This window comes from Aquarana catesbeiana, linkage group LG12 (assembly GCF_042186555.1).
Source record: "Aquarana catesbeiana isolate 2022-GZ linkage group LG12, ASM4218655v1, whole genome shotgun sequence".
Classification (NCBI taxonomy): domain Eukaryota; kingdom Metazoa; phylum Chordata; class Amphibia; order Anura; family Ranidae; genus Aquarana; species Aquarana catesbeiana.
Window position 1 is genome coordinate 181,577,129 of NC_133335.1, and position 15,845 is coordinate 181,592,973.

Below are 15,845 nucleotides of genomic sequence, written 5' to 3' on the forward strand. Positions count from 1 at the left end.
GTACACTGTTGCTGTGACTGAGGGTGAAATTCAAACACTCGTTATGTGGTGTGACATACTACATCTCGCAACATTATGTAAAGCATTAAAGCTAACCCAAGCTTGTTATTTAAAGGATTTGCGCATTATTAGTGTTGCCCTCAATACTGCATGAAAAGACCCTTTGTCTGCTGTACAGTGTTTTATTTTTAAAAAATGGCATGTCCTCGGTGGCATTGCCCAGTTTCCCAATGTCTTTTTTTACAGTATTTGCCTCTAAGCAAATATAGAACCCAGGCAGATTCATCCATCACTATTTGTAGTAGCAGCAAAGCGTTTTATTCACTATGATAAGAGCAAGTTAGATAAAGCAGATAAGAAGCGAACAAGCTATACAAAAATTGGGCAACCACCCCAATTTATAACTAGCCTTTTGCAGTAAGGTGAATGTGAAAGGGCAATGAACAACACAAACAGGCAAAAATTTCTAAGCACACTTACCAGCATAGGTGCGCATAGCCTATTGCGTTAGGGTGTGCACCCCAAAGCTCAAAGACACATGAACGCCACCTGCTGTCACAGGGAGGAGGCTCTGATGGTGGGAGTTGATTGGGAGCCTATTACCTTACATCCTAATTATAGGTATAATGTGTTCCTACAGTTGAACCTAGCCTTTAATATAATGGGGGCATTTACACTGGCCACTGGCACCCCAACCACCCACCTGGTGCCACCCCTTGATAATGCTAATGCACATGGAGTGATTAGGGTGTGCCCAGGCACACCAGGCACACCCTGTGCGCACGCCTATGCTTACCAGCTAGGCTGCAAAAAACAAAAAAAAATGACCCTGTCTAACAAATCACATTAAAAACAGTGGTTGTAGTTGCACACATTTGCAAATATATGATCAAGTTGCAGTGCCTCAGCAAGGCTCCTCTGTGTACTGCCCTCCTAACTATATTTTTGAAAGTCTCCAAGCTGGAGCATATATAGCAGTCGATAAATTAAAGGCAGTCTTGCCTGGAGGGAGCACAGAGACACATTGGGGTTGATTTTGCAAATAAAGTGTACATTTTGCAAAGTGCATTTGCACTATGCAAGAGCAGGTGCTCCAGAGCTTAGTAAATGAGCAGAAGCTATGCTGACTTCCATCATCCAATCAGGTGCAAGAAAAAATGCATTTTTAAAAAAAATTTCCTTGCATGTGATTGGGTATACTTTGCAAAGTGAAGCTTTACATCACATATGTCAAACGCAAGACCCATGGGTCAAATCGGGCCCTCCAGGCCTTGTCATGTGGCCCTCACACCCAGTTTTCAGCCAGAACATGGTGGAACTCCATTCTGCCACCTACAGCTCTTACCCTCCGCTCCCCACTATCACTTATAAAAACAGAAGCCTTCTGTGTTTACAAGGGACAGCTTTGCTCTCAGTGGGACAGCGTTGCTCTTTGCAGCTCCCGGAACTAACAGATCCCTGCACGCACTCACAGGGGGACAGATCTCCAGAATCTGTGAGAGAGAACAATCTCCTTGCAAGGTGAAGCAGAGCCACCTACACAGGGAGGTACTAGAGCCAGGCCAGGTAGGAGTGAGAGATGCGAGGACGCTTGGGGGGGTTTGGGGGTTTTACACTGTGCGTACTGCACCACTAAACCCTGCACTCTGTACACAGAACACCCCTGTGCTCTGTACGTAATGCACTGCTGAACCCTGCACTTTATACATAGCACACCCTTGAACTAAACTCTGTGCATAGCGCACTCCTGAACTTTGCACTCTGTACATAGCACACCCCTAAACCCTGCACTCTGTACACAGCGTACTCCTGAACTCTGTATGTAATGCACTGCACTGCTGAACCCTACACTCTGTACATAGCACACCTCTGAGCAGAACTCTGTGCATAGCGCACTCCTGAACTTTGCACTCTGTACATAACACACCCCTGAACCCTGCACTTTCCCCATAGGTGTGTGCAGCCTATTGTGTTAGGGGGTGCACCCCAAAGCTCAAACACACATCCGTGTGTATGTGTGTATATTTAACAGTTTATTATGCTTCAGTTATGTATGAACACAGTGAGTGATCAGTACTGATCACTCACTGGGGTTGATTTACTAAAGGCAAAAAGACTGTGCACTTTGGAAAGTGCAGTTGCACATGGCAAGAGCAGTTGCTCCAGAGTTTAGTAAATGAGCAGAAGCTCTGCTGACTTTCATCAACCAATCATGTGCAAGCAAAAATGCTGTTTTTTTTATTTTCCTTCCACGTGATTGGGTATTCTTTGCAAAGTGAAGCTTTACCTCATTTACTAAGCTCTGGAGCAACTGCACTTGCAGAGTGCAATTGCACTTTCCAAGGTGCACAGTCTATTGGCCTTTAGTAAATCAACTCCACTGTGTTCATTTACAAAAGAAGGGGCCGGTAAATGACACAGGGGTTCAGGCAGCAGGGGTAATCTGTGCCACATGGGGTGTTTAGGGTGTGCCCAGGCACACCCCTGCGCACACCTATGACTGGACTTTTGAGGATAACCTTACTGCTGATGTGGGCCATGGTGAAATTGAGTTTGACACCCTTGCTTTACATTGTTGACTAAGCTCTGGAGTAACTGCCCTTTGCAAAGAGCACAGTCTTTCTGCATTTAGTAAATCAACTCTATTCTATGCCCAGAAAGAGCACAGTGGCAGCTGAAGACATTCAATGCATCCCCACTCCAAAAATATGGAGTTAGGACCATAGTACACAGAGGAGCGTTGACGTAGGCACTGCAGCTTCCACCTATATTTGCAAATGTGTGCAACCTCTGTTTTTAATGTGAATTGTTAGAGAGGGTCAATTAGCATTTTCAGTGACAGTTTGTTTGAGTGACAACCCCCACCCCCTCCAGACAAAAATAAAATCACAATGAAATTTTAATTATTTTCCACTATCCAAGACAAGAAAAAAAACCTGAAAAAAACATTTGGCTGGTTTGGGCTTTAAAATCATAAAACACAAAATAATAGCCCAGTCCTAAGAGAAATGTTTGCAAGTGACTAGCAGGTTGCGTCACATTTGAAATTGAATCTGCAGCCAGTTCAATTTTAGTTTAGCATTCTATTTATCTATTATAAAATTTATAAAAAAGCCAGTCTTCTGTTGTCCTGGGGTTCAACCTCAGGGTGCTCTCCATCTGTTCTTAGCCCAAAGATGAACATTACCAGACAACTAAATCTGCACAAACATGTTATGCAATAGCTCATCCTCAAAACAATTTTAGCAATTATATAATGTCCTCTTTTAATTTAAGTCTATGGCTGGCTATAAGTGAACGTACAGTAAAACCTTGGTTTGAGAGTAACTTGGTTTGAGAGTGTTTTGCAAGACAAGCAAAATGTTTTAATAGATTTTGCCTTGATATACAAGCGATGTCTTGATATAAGAGTAGCTTCATGTCACAACTGGAGTATAAAAAAAAATAGAGGAGCCTCTAAGTGTAGCAGCAATATGGTTACATGTAATGAAGGTAAAAAATAAAAAGGAGGGAACCCTGGGATGGTACGGGTGAAAGGGTAGGGAGTAATGAATGGGTAAACCTGAGTAGAGGGAAAGGGGGCGTACTAAATGGTGTGATTGGTATGAGAGATGCCCAGAAATAGTAAAAAATATACTTTATTAGAATATACAAAAATGGTTATAAAATAATGAACAATACATACAAAATATCTAAACCACACAAATGAGCATACTGGTAAGAGAAAGCATACATATATGTGGTACATAGGAGCCCAACATGTTTCAGGTAAGAATAAAAAAATTCAGTTCCTTCTTCAGGGGTTTCCTGTAAGGATTTTTTGTATGATCTGGGGGAAGTATATTGATAAAACATACCAGTCATTAGTGTGTATATATATATATATATATATATATATATATACACACATATGTACATACATATCATGAGTATATATCATAGGTGTAAAGGGTATAAAGAGCAGAGTTATTGGAGGCAAAGAAAGAAAATATATATGGAGTAAGAAATAAATTGAAATGAGAATAGAAAATGAAAAATTATGAAGATGTGAGAAGATGAATAAAAATAAAAGCTCAAGATACACCAGAAATTCAAAGTAGTATAGAGCATTGTGGGGACTTACTCGTTCAAACAATTAGCTGCATACAGAGCAACGGACTATGGTCTGACAGTCTGCTAAATGATACTTCAGGTCATCATCACCATGATATCAATTTCATCGCATATTCGGGTAAAGGAGGCCAAATGTAAATTTATATATAATGGAGGCCTGGACTCAAAGGTGGTGTGGAGATTTTCTGATATATATCAAGGGGAGGTCATTGAAGCCATACAGATACGGTGAGGCACGTCAAACCACCAGCGTCCACGAGGAACAACCAATACAGAAGGGGAATGTACGTCCCTACATATAAAAAATATAATATTGAAGTATAGATGTCAGAGGTTCATAAATTGAACAGAAATCTACACGAAGATAAGTGTTAAATGTGCAATGTATGTAGTTAATATGGTTATAACCATCTGGACCCTTTGGTCAAATTTGGGTTCTAACAAAAAAGGGGGGGGGGGGAGGGAAACAAATTGGAAGGGGGGGGGGAGTGGCAAAAGTTAATGCATATATATATTAATGTAATATATAGTGCCTAAGTAGGTATGTAAGGATAATGGGTGTCTAGGGCCAATATCGACACGTTTACCCCCGACAGCCATGTCCTATAATATACAGCATCCAGACAAATCTTTAATATGGGTAAAGTGAGTTAAATGGGGGTATACCCAATACACAGCACTCTATATAATCATGGCATAGGCAAAAAGCTGACATTGCATGGCTTATTCGGTGTTTAAAATGATGTTAGAAATAATGCTTACTTACAAATTGTAGAGTATATGGGGCCACGACCCCCTCCCAGAAGTCCAACCTGGGTATGCAGCACAAATGTGTTTGCATTTGGAGGTTTTTTAAAGAGGATCAGATGGGGGAGGAATAGTTACACCTGTGTTGGGCGGGTAATGTGTGTTACTGACAATTGTAAATAATAAAGCCAGGTGCGGGTGGGACCCGACGTCACTGCCCCTCCGCTGAACAGTGTCAGCAGAGGAGGTAATGTGCGCCGGCAAGTTGTTCCCCCGGCGCGACGGCGTCCGGCGTACATCACGTCAACGGGCGCGGTGACGTCAGACGTCGCAGCGCCGCCAACACAGGAAGAGAGGACTCGGTAAGGCCGCCCTGGATGGCAGCCGCATCGCGCATGTGCGAGCGGCGAACCAATGGGCGGCCGAGAGTCCTGGGTATGGCTCCACTATCCGAGGATGTGGAGCCTACCTGTGCTGGGGGACACAGGTAGGCGATAGACGCGACACGGCCGATCTCACGGCAGTCAACTCAAATAGAGCAGGCCATCCAAATGTATGAAATTTGTGTAGTATATGTTAGGTGATCCTGTAAGACCAAAGAGAAAGCGGCAGAGTGTCAGATCAACTACAACCCCAACTGTGTAAATTAATATACAGTCAGGGCATAGATAAACAATTATTGTACATAATATACATACACAACAAGCGCAATATACAATCATGTATTAAATTACCAAAGACATATTATGAGAATACCGATGGTATTATAAATATCAATGTAGCATTATGTCTCATATAACAAACGAAAAAGTACATCGTACAGTATCGTTATAAATGACAAAGACTTTTTGAAAAGAACTCAAATTCTAACATAATCTATACGTTTCATATAAAAGATACTGTATGGTTAGATTCGATAGGCAGACTGTTGCTAGATGGCTTGTTAATAGAGTCAAATTAAGTGGCTATAGGTCCCTCTCGTAACCCCCTGACGTGAAGCCTTGTAAAAATGGTTTAAAGCTCAATATTTCCTTCAGGCCTGGGGGTGAGGTGGCATTCAAATTTGCAATCCATCTCATCTCCCGTTGGAGAAGCAATTTATTTAGATCTCCACCTCTAAACGTCTGGTGGATGCGATCCAAGGCTATAACTGAGATTCTGGGAAAGCGTTCACAATGGACTAACTTTATGTGGCGGCCCCATGGGGAATCAGGGTCTTTCGATTTCATTGCCACTATGTGTCGGTATAGGCGCTTGCAAAGTTTCTGGATAGTTTTGCCAGCATAAAAACAACCACACTCGCACTGTATTAAATACACTACGAGCGTGGTCTGGCAATTGACGTAATGCTTTGGGAAAAATGTCCAGCCATTAGGAAGGCATGGATTTATATTAGTATTGATATACTTGCAGTAGCCACAGGACCCACATGGAAAGGTGCCGAGTGTATTGCACGGGTCGCCACGGGTCAGTCCCTTGAACTCGCTCTTAACCAGGCGATCTCCAACCGAGGTGTTGCGCCTGAAAGTAATTAAAGGGTTGGGGGAAACAAAGGGGCCCACCAAAGGGTCATTAGTTAATACATGCCAATATCTAGCAAAAATCTGCCTTATCTCTGTATGTTCATTTGAGAATGTAGTAATTATCCTGGTATAGGGATTGTTATCACGATTGACTCTGTTGCGTGGTTGTATTAATTCCTGTCTGTCCCGACTATTAGCCTTATTAAAGGCTCGTTTTAGACTCTTGTGGCTATAGCCTCTATCCAAGAGGCGATTTTTTAAGGCTCTGGCTTCACGTAAAAAATCGTCATTATTAGAGCAGTTTCTTTTTATTCTGAGGAATTGACTAAATGGGATAGAGTTAATTAATTGTCTTGGATGGAAACTATCAAATTTTTTTATTCTTATCCGAAACATGTTGGGCTCCTATGTACCACATATATGTATGCTTTCTCTTACTAGTATGCTCATTTGTGTGGTTTAGATATTTTGTATGTATTGTTCATTATTTTATAACCATTTTTGCATATTCTAATAAAGTATATTTTTTACCATTTCTGGGCATCTCTCATACCAATCACACCATTTAGTACGCCCCCTTTCCCTCTACTCAGGTTTACCCATTCATTACTCCCTACCCCTTCACCCGTACCATCCCAGGGTTCCCTCCTTTTTATTTTTTGCAATGTATTATCGGGATGTGGTGAACCGGGTATAAATTTACTTTTACACTCGTATGTGGTAGTGCACCATCTCCTAATTAAACCCATGTAATGAAGGTACAACATTTAGCAACTTATTGCTACACTTAGCGGTACCTCTCTTCTCTTTTACACCCTGTAAAAAAATTCTTTGATATACAAGTGCTTTGGATTACAAGCATGTTTCTGGAACTAATTATGCTCGCAAACCAAGGTTTTTCTGTATTTTTGCTGGAGTTAAAGAAAAAATCTTCACAAAATATAACGAGCAACTGAACATTTTAGATTGATGCGAAGACTGTTGCGTCTGGCACAGAACCCAATATCATCAAAGCGTTTTGACGGCAAGAATATAGAAGTTGCTTGTAGTTATTGGTCAAGTTGAAACAAAAGTTACAGCCAATACGCACGGACTCAGAGGTAACAAGGACAAAAACCATAAAGATTTCAAAGTATCAAAGTAAATACAAAAGTTCCTTGAGCGCTAAAAATGGTCAACCGTATGCATGGATATACCGATCCTGGAAAACATAAAATGCGCTAGAACCCAGTGCAGCCGCTAACCACTGGAAGAATGGATAACAGAACACAAAACAAAGAAGCAGCGCTCTATAGGTGAAGCATGAGGACTTGCAGACCATTGGCCAAGTAAAAAGTTAATTTATTTATTGCACTTCTAAAAAATAACAATTGTTAGTAATAAAAACTTGCAGGGGTTGCAGAGGCAATCCTAGAAGCATGTAGTCAATGCAGATACTAAATTAAAATTAAATGATAATGGTACCACTGTGACATCCAGGTGGAAAGAGGGGTTAACATCAGCCCATCAACTTCAGCTTGTGGCCAGTAATCAAACTCCGTCGGTGTCAAAGTTGAGCTGCTATTTCGGGGGACCCATATAAATGACTGTCCGCTCTATGGCTGATCGTGGGTCCAGCCCTGCCACACTGCAAACAGTGTGGTGTAAAGTTCCCCGCTGGGAGATGGAGCCTGGGAAAACCGGATGAGCTGGCTGGATTCAGGCGCACAAGATGATGTAAGCGGTGCGAGCCAGAAGTGAAGGAGGACAGGATGTTGGTCAGTAACGGTGGACTGCAAGCTCTAGGTTGCCATGACTACCATGGCTTACATGTTTCGCGCGCATGCACTTTTTTCAAAGTAAGCTACTTTGAAAAAGTGCATACGCGCGAAACATGTAAGCCACGGTAGTCATGGCAATCTAGAGCTTGCAGTCCACCGTGACATACGGCACTTACGTCATCTTGTGCGCCTGGCTCTAGCCAGCTCGTCCGGTTTTCCCAGGCTCCATCTCCCAGCGGTGAACTTTACTCCATACTGTTTGCAGTGTGGCGGGGCTGCACCCGCGATCAGCCATAGAGCCTCATTTATATGGGTCCCCCGCCATAGCGGCTCAACTTGGACACCAACGGAGTTTGATTACTGGCCACAACCTGAAGTTGATGGGCTGATGATAACCCCTCTCTCTACCTGTCTCCACCTGGATGTCACAGTGGTACCATTATCATTTAATTTTACTTTAGTATCTGCATTGACTACATGCTTCTAGGATTGCCTTTGCAACCCCTGCAAGTTTTTATTACTGACAATTGTTATTTTTTAGAAGTGCAATAAATAAATTAACTTTTTACTTGGCCAATAGTCCTCATGCTTCACCCATAGAGCGCTGCTTCTTTGTTTTGTACAAAGTATCAAAGTGTGCTTTCCAGTAACGTTCAAGATGAAAAACTTTTTTTCTTGATGTTATTATTGATGATGATTATGAAAACCAGAAGATCTTTTTCCTCTTATTGGGCACATTTTACCGATTGTTTGATTTTTTTTCAGTAAAATATCATCCTCCTCCATTCTCCTCAACAACAGTAAGAAGCTGAAGTGTTAGGTCTTGTCCCTTGACACCATGCTATCGTCTCTAGAAGCACATTGCGCATTATTACAAGAGATGTACACTGCGGACAACCAAGGAAGATGAAAAAGGGAATTTGATGTTTATTATTGTCGTTCCTTGAATGTGCTATTGTGTAATGAAGGGATGATGAGGACTAGATGTATCTCTACAAATCAAATCTTTACAAGATACCAACTGAAAGCTCTAACTTCAGTTTAAAGTAAGGCTTCATGTACACGGAACGTTGTTTAACCTCTACTGAATGATTTAACTTGAGAGCTAGAAACCGACATCTAAAACTGGCAGTTTAGCCGCATTTACAAAACCACGTTTAGCCGCGTTTGTGTCTAGAAGCGTTTAAAAAAAAAAAAAAACGTCTGTAAACAAAACGCTGCTAAACGCGTTTAGCAGCGTTTACAGGCAGTTACAGGCATTTGGTGTTTCAAATGCCTCCGAACATCCGCCCTGAACGCATTTTTTTGCGTTCCAAAAACTGCTTCTAAACTCAACTGTATAGAAACGACTATAAACAACCCTGTGTACATGTCCTGATAATATAACATAGAGGAGAGTTTAGGGGCAGCTGAACAAAAATGCCCAACTGCTTCTCAACATCCGTTTACCAGCAACAGTGTACATGAGGCCTAAATCTGTGCTTTGTCCAAGCAAGGCGAAGCAAAGGTTTTTCTTTACTTTTCTTCCCTATGCTCCCCAATCACTCAGGTCAGCCCTGTGTAAGCTACAAAGCACTGGAGTCGGAGCTCACAGTATGATGGCCTTCCTGTGTGACAGCACTGATTGGACCATTACTGTCAAATGGAGTAAGTCACATGATCGTCCATACCCATAAGTACTGGGTATTGCCTTAAGCACTGGGAGCTGAGCAGAGTGGTGGGAGAACAAAAGTCTGCACTAAGATAATGAAGGCATTCCCAGCAATAGGAATGTATTTTTTGATGAGTTACTGATTAAGGTTTGTCTACTAAAGTGATGCCGGCACAGCAGCTTTCCTCATTAGAAGTTAGAACACTGAGTTTTGCTTAGGTGATTAAAATGAGTGCAGATCCTCCTACTCAGGAATCAGTTTTGAAAAGACATGGTGAAACGAACCGCTATTTGTTCAGAACAAAAAAAGATAGAGATCTGCAGCAAAGTCTGTTAAAATCACTGCAATATTATGTACAATTATCACCCAGCGGGGATTGTTTTTCTTTTTCTTGCCACAAGGGTAGAGTTAGGCCGGGTTCACATATGTGCAGCCGCGGGTTGGTGCCTGGGGTCTGCTGGGTGTCTGTTTACCAGTTCAGGTGTGATTTAGGTCCGAATTTTAGCCTGAATTCGCAGCAGAACCGGACTCATACAGGCACAGGACTCTTTTGCAATCCTCTCCAGAGCCGCCCCGGACCTGTGTGAATCGGCTCCATTGAGAGCCGGTGACACACGCTTGTAATGCAATTTGGATGTGGGGGAAACCTGCATCCAATTCGCATATATGTGAACTCAACCTCACACTTTTAAAGTGATACTAAACACACACTGTTTAATTTACATTGTCCCTTCTATTTCTGTATGTGGATGATGGCACTGTAATTATTTTAATGAAAAAAAAACATCAAAGTACCTTTTTCCTATTTTTCCTAATGGATATACAGCTGTCACGTGACCCAGCTATTTCCCAGCCTGTCTGCAGAGAAACATAATCAGGAGGAGCTTCTAGTCCTCTGCTACTGGTCGTATGTTTTAAATAAAAATAAGAAAAAGCCTTTGGAATACAGAGTAAAAATAAATAATATCAATAAACTGTTTTAAATTAGCATAGAAATATATATTTGAAATCAAATCTTTATTATTTTGTGGAAATAATATGGCGTGGGTGGATTTCTGTCAGTCACAGGCTGTATCACGCCCCACTAGTCTGGGTCTTAAAATAACAGGGAGGAGAAGTCTCCATCAATTTGGATGTAATATCCCACCCCCATTGTGTTTAGCTGGTTAGCGGGCATGGAGGAGGTGGAGGGAGGGAGTGGGCTGTCATTTACCACTGTGTATACACCCACATGTGTGGCTCTATAGTCACATGGGATGTTCCGATGTGATAGAGAGGAAATCCTCAGCACAGAAACTCACTGAAAACTGAGCATGTGCAGAGTTGCCACTACAGCTGAAAACCCCCTAGCTGAATTGGGAACATGAACAAAAGGTGGAGATAGAAAGCAGCAGAATCAACCAGGTTTTTTGCAGAATACAGAAAATGAATCTCATAGTCACTGAATGAGTAGGAACAGCATGTAATACAGCATTTATTAATAGTTTTTTTATGAGGTGGGTTTAGTAACACTTTAAACACTGCTGATTGATGCCAGGTGTGAAGCTACAGTCTGACCATGGTGCATTGTTACGTAATGTCCAGTAGGTGGCAGTTGTGAGAGTATTCCATCCTCAAACTGTAAACAATATGCAGACATAGGTGTATAGTTTAACCGATTGCCGACCGGCCCACGTACATGAACTGTGGGGGCAGCGGCGCCTACAGGTGAAATTACGTACCTGTACGTCTTCTTCACTTCCGGGATTGGACACAGATGGAGCCACTCAGCGGGTCCAGCGGAGCCGATGTTCGCCGGGACCTGCTGATCATTCCTGACAGAGGTGGAACGGCGGTCTGCCTATGTAAACAAGGCAGATCGCCATTCTGTCGTTCTGTGACAAGGGAAGACAGGGATCCTGTGTTTCTGCTAAGCAGGAACACAGATCTCTGTCTTCCCACAGTTAAAGCACCCCTGACACAGCTAGAAAGCACTCCCTAGAGACACATTTAACCCTTTCATCACCCCTGATGTTAACCCCTTCCCTGCCAGTGTCATTTGTACAGTGACAGTGCACAGCTTTTAGCACTGATCATTGTATTGGTGTCACTGATCCCCAAAAAGTGTCACTTAGTGTCTGATTCATCCGCCACAATGTCACAGTCCCACTATAAGTTGCTGATCGTCGCCATTACTGGTAAAAAAATTTAAAAAAAATAAAAATTTCCCAAAAAAATACCAGTTTGTAGACGCTATAACTTTTGCACAAACTAATCAATATACGCTTGTTGGGATTTTTGTTACCAAAAACATGTAGCAGAATACACATTGGCCTAAATTGATGAAGAAATTAGATGTTTTACACTTTTTTATTGGGTGTGTTTTATTGCAGAAAGTAAAAAAATATTGGTTTTTTTTTTTCAAAATTGTCAGTCTTTTTTGTTTATAGTGCAAAAAATAAAAACCGCAGAGGTGATCAAATACCACCAAAAGAAAGCTCTATTTTTGGGGAAAAAAAGGACATTAATTTTATTTGGGTACAACATCACATGACTGCGCCATTGTCAGTTAAAGTGCCATATCGCAAAAAATGGCCTGATCAGGAAGGGGGATAAACCTTTCAGAGCTGAAGGGGTTAATTTGCATTTTCTAATAGGACTCTCATACTCTTTTGCATGTTATGTTCTGTATCAATATTGTAAACATTGTACAATATTTTTTTATGTACTGTATACCCTAATTAAAGATCTACAGAATATGATGGTAATACAATAAAGGATAATAATAATAGTAATTTTACAAGCACTTTAAGTGAACAAGCTGTGATACCAGATTTCACCTGTAGGTTGTGCTACAAATAAAATTAGCAAATGCAGCTCCAGTAAAATCTATAATCTCCCAATGGCTGAGACCAATGGGATGTCATTTTAACCTACAGGTTAGGAATATTAAAGCTAAAACAGTTTTTTTTTTTTTTTTTTTTTTGAAGGTTCAATCTCCAAAGCTGTCCTCATCTGTGCCTCACTATAGAGAAAGTCACTGTGTGTATAACTCTGCATGTTATTTCTGTCTACGAATGTGCTGTTTAAAATAAGCTCCTGTCAGTAGGTACCTATGGAGTATACATTTCAATGGCATTAAACAAAAGAGAGTTAGCAAAAAAATAGGAGAAATAGAGACATTAAAGGGCTACTCTAGACTAAAACCCTTGTGTTAAATAGTTTCTTAATTTGGAGCTCTTTAGAGCTCTAAATATAACCCATTAACAATTGTATCTTGGTTTCTGAAGCTGGGAAAGCTGCCAGTAATGAAATTAGCTAATTTCCTAACCCAAACCCAGAATAATTTGTTGTCATGTTTTAAAGGGTTTTGTAAATCAATTCTTTATGCATTTATAATGTTAGGGAATAAAGTTTAAAAATGTTAACATTTTTTAATCAAATAAATATTTATTATTTATATTTAACAGTTCAGGCAGCAGGGGGTGATCTAGAATTTGCTGACTACAAGTGTCTGCATTCCTTTTCTTGTATGCTATAAGGATTGCGTGGCTTTGAAGCCAAACTCCAGTTTTGCTATCACTTAAAATGAAAGGTGGCCCAAATGATTCATTTCCTTCACTAAGAAATGGGGCTGCTGTCAGCTCAGTAAAAATTGTATGTAGCATCAGCCAACCCCATAGCTCCCAACTGTCCCTGATTTCGAGGGACTGTCCCTGATTTGGAGCAATGTTCCTCTGTCCTTCATTCCTCCTCATTTGTACCTCTTTTTTACCTGATCCTCATAGTTGTATATAAAATGTACTTTTTATCGTTCAGAAAGTGTTTGCCAGTGCTAAACCTTCCAACCAAATTCTAAATTGCTGCATTTTTAAAATTTTAAAGCCAGTATAAAGGAATAGTAGGTGGTAAAAAAAAGCTCTTGTGGATTTAATTAACCTTTTTTTTTTTGTTAATTCTCCTTTAAGGGGGTGTGGCAGAGGGCGTGTCCTATGCCTACATACGTTTGCTAGTAGGTGTCCCTCATTCCCATCTCAAAATGTTGGGAGGTATGCAACCCCTCATCCGCTTCCATCCAACCTGTAGGAGTTCCATCAGGGAACAGACTGCATCTAGGAAGAATATCCATCCGATGTTGGATGGGTGAGCTGTCTTTTCTTGCCTTTCTTGTATGTGTTGAACTTTGCCTGCACTTGCTGGGATGCTACTGACACTGGAAAAGCTTTATTTAAAGGTGAACATGTGGACAGGCGGCAAGGAATACACAAGTCTGTTCCCTGATGGAACTTCTACAGGTTGGATGGAAGCGGATGAGGGGTTGCATACCTCCCAACATTTTGAGATGGGAATGAGGGACACCTACTAGCAAATGTATGTAGGCATAGGACACGCCCTCTGCCACACCCCCTTAAAGGAGAATACATATACAATATACTGTTTTCATCCTCCTCTGCCTCTGAGTGTATTCACTGCCTGTTTGTACAATACATATACAAACAGGCCCAGCGGGAAGGCACAGACAACTGGAGCCACTTACAAACAGTAGCATAGGTTTAAGACCCTGGAATGATGCGGACAGCTTCTGCAGCGAGGTGTGGGAATGCAGCCTGGCCGGTCCACATCCAACCGGGAGGCTTCCTACGAGGAGATTGTGCAGTCCCTCGAACATCGGTGTTTGTTCGCAAACGAACCAAACATATAGGGCGTTCGTGGCAAATTCGTACTTAAAAAAGAAAAACCCAGGCCACTGTAATTCATGCACCAGTACCCTTAAAGGGGCCAGACGCATGAATATGAATCTATCTATTGCATATAGGGGGTGGTGTGGAGAGAGGGAGCGGAGGCCAGGTGCCCCTAATTGATGGGCCGCCACTGATTAAATGTAACCATATTGCTACACTTAGAGGCGCCTCTCTTCTCTTTTACAGTGGGGACGGAAAGTATTCAGATCCCCTTAAATTTTTCACTCTTTGTTATATTGCAGCCATTTGCTAAAATCATTTAAGTTCATTTTTTTTTTCGTCATTAATGTACACACAGCACCCCATATTTACAGAAAAACACAGAATTGTTGAAATTTTTGCAGATTTATTATAAAAGAAAAACTGAAATATCACATCCTAAGTATTCAGACCCTTTGCTGTGACACTCATATATTTAACTCAGGTGCTGTCCATTTCTTCTGATCATCCTTGACATGGTTTTACACCTTCATTTGAGTCCAGCTGTGTTTGATTATACTGATTGGACTTGATTAGGAAAGCCACACACCTGTCTATATAAGACCTTACAGCTCACAGTGCATGTCAGAGCAAATGAGAATCATGAGGTCAAAGGAACTGCCTGAAGAGCTCAGAGACAGAATTGTGGCAAGGCACAGATCTGGCCAAGGTTACAAAAAAATTTCTGCTGCACTTAAGGTTCCTAAGAGCACAGTGGCCTCCATAATCCTTAAATGGAAGATGTTTGGGATGACCAGAAACCTTCCTAGAGCTGGCCATCCGGCTAAACTGAGCTATCGGGGGAGAAGAGCCTTGGTGAGAGAGGTAAAGAAGAACCCAAAGATCACTGTGGCTGAGCTCCAGAGATGCAGTCGGGAGATGGGAGAAAGTTGTAGAAAGTCAACCATCACTGCAGCCCTTCACCAGTCGGGGCTTTATGGCAGAGTGGCCCGACGGAAGCCTCTCCTCAGTGCAAGACACATGAAAGCCCACATGGAGTTTGCTAAAAAACACCTGAAGGACTCCAAGATGGTGAGAAATAAGATTCTCTGGTCTGATGAGACCAAGATAGAACTTTTTGGCCTTAATTCTAAGCGGTATGTGTGGAGAAAACCAGGCACTGCTCATCACCTGTCCAATACAGTCCCAACAGTGAAGCATGGTAGTGGGGTGTTTTTCAACTGCAGGGACAGGACGACTGGTTGCAATCGAGGGAAAGATGAATGTGGCCAAGTACAGAGATATCCTGGACGAAAACTTTCTCCAGAGTGCTCAGGACCTCAGACTGGGTCGAAGGTTTATCTTCCAATAAGACAATGACCCTAAGCACACAGCTAAAATAACGAAGGA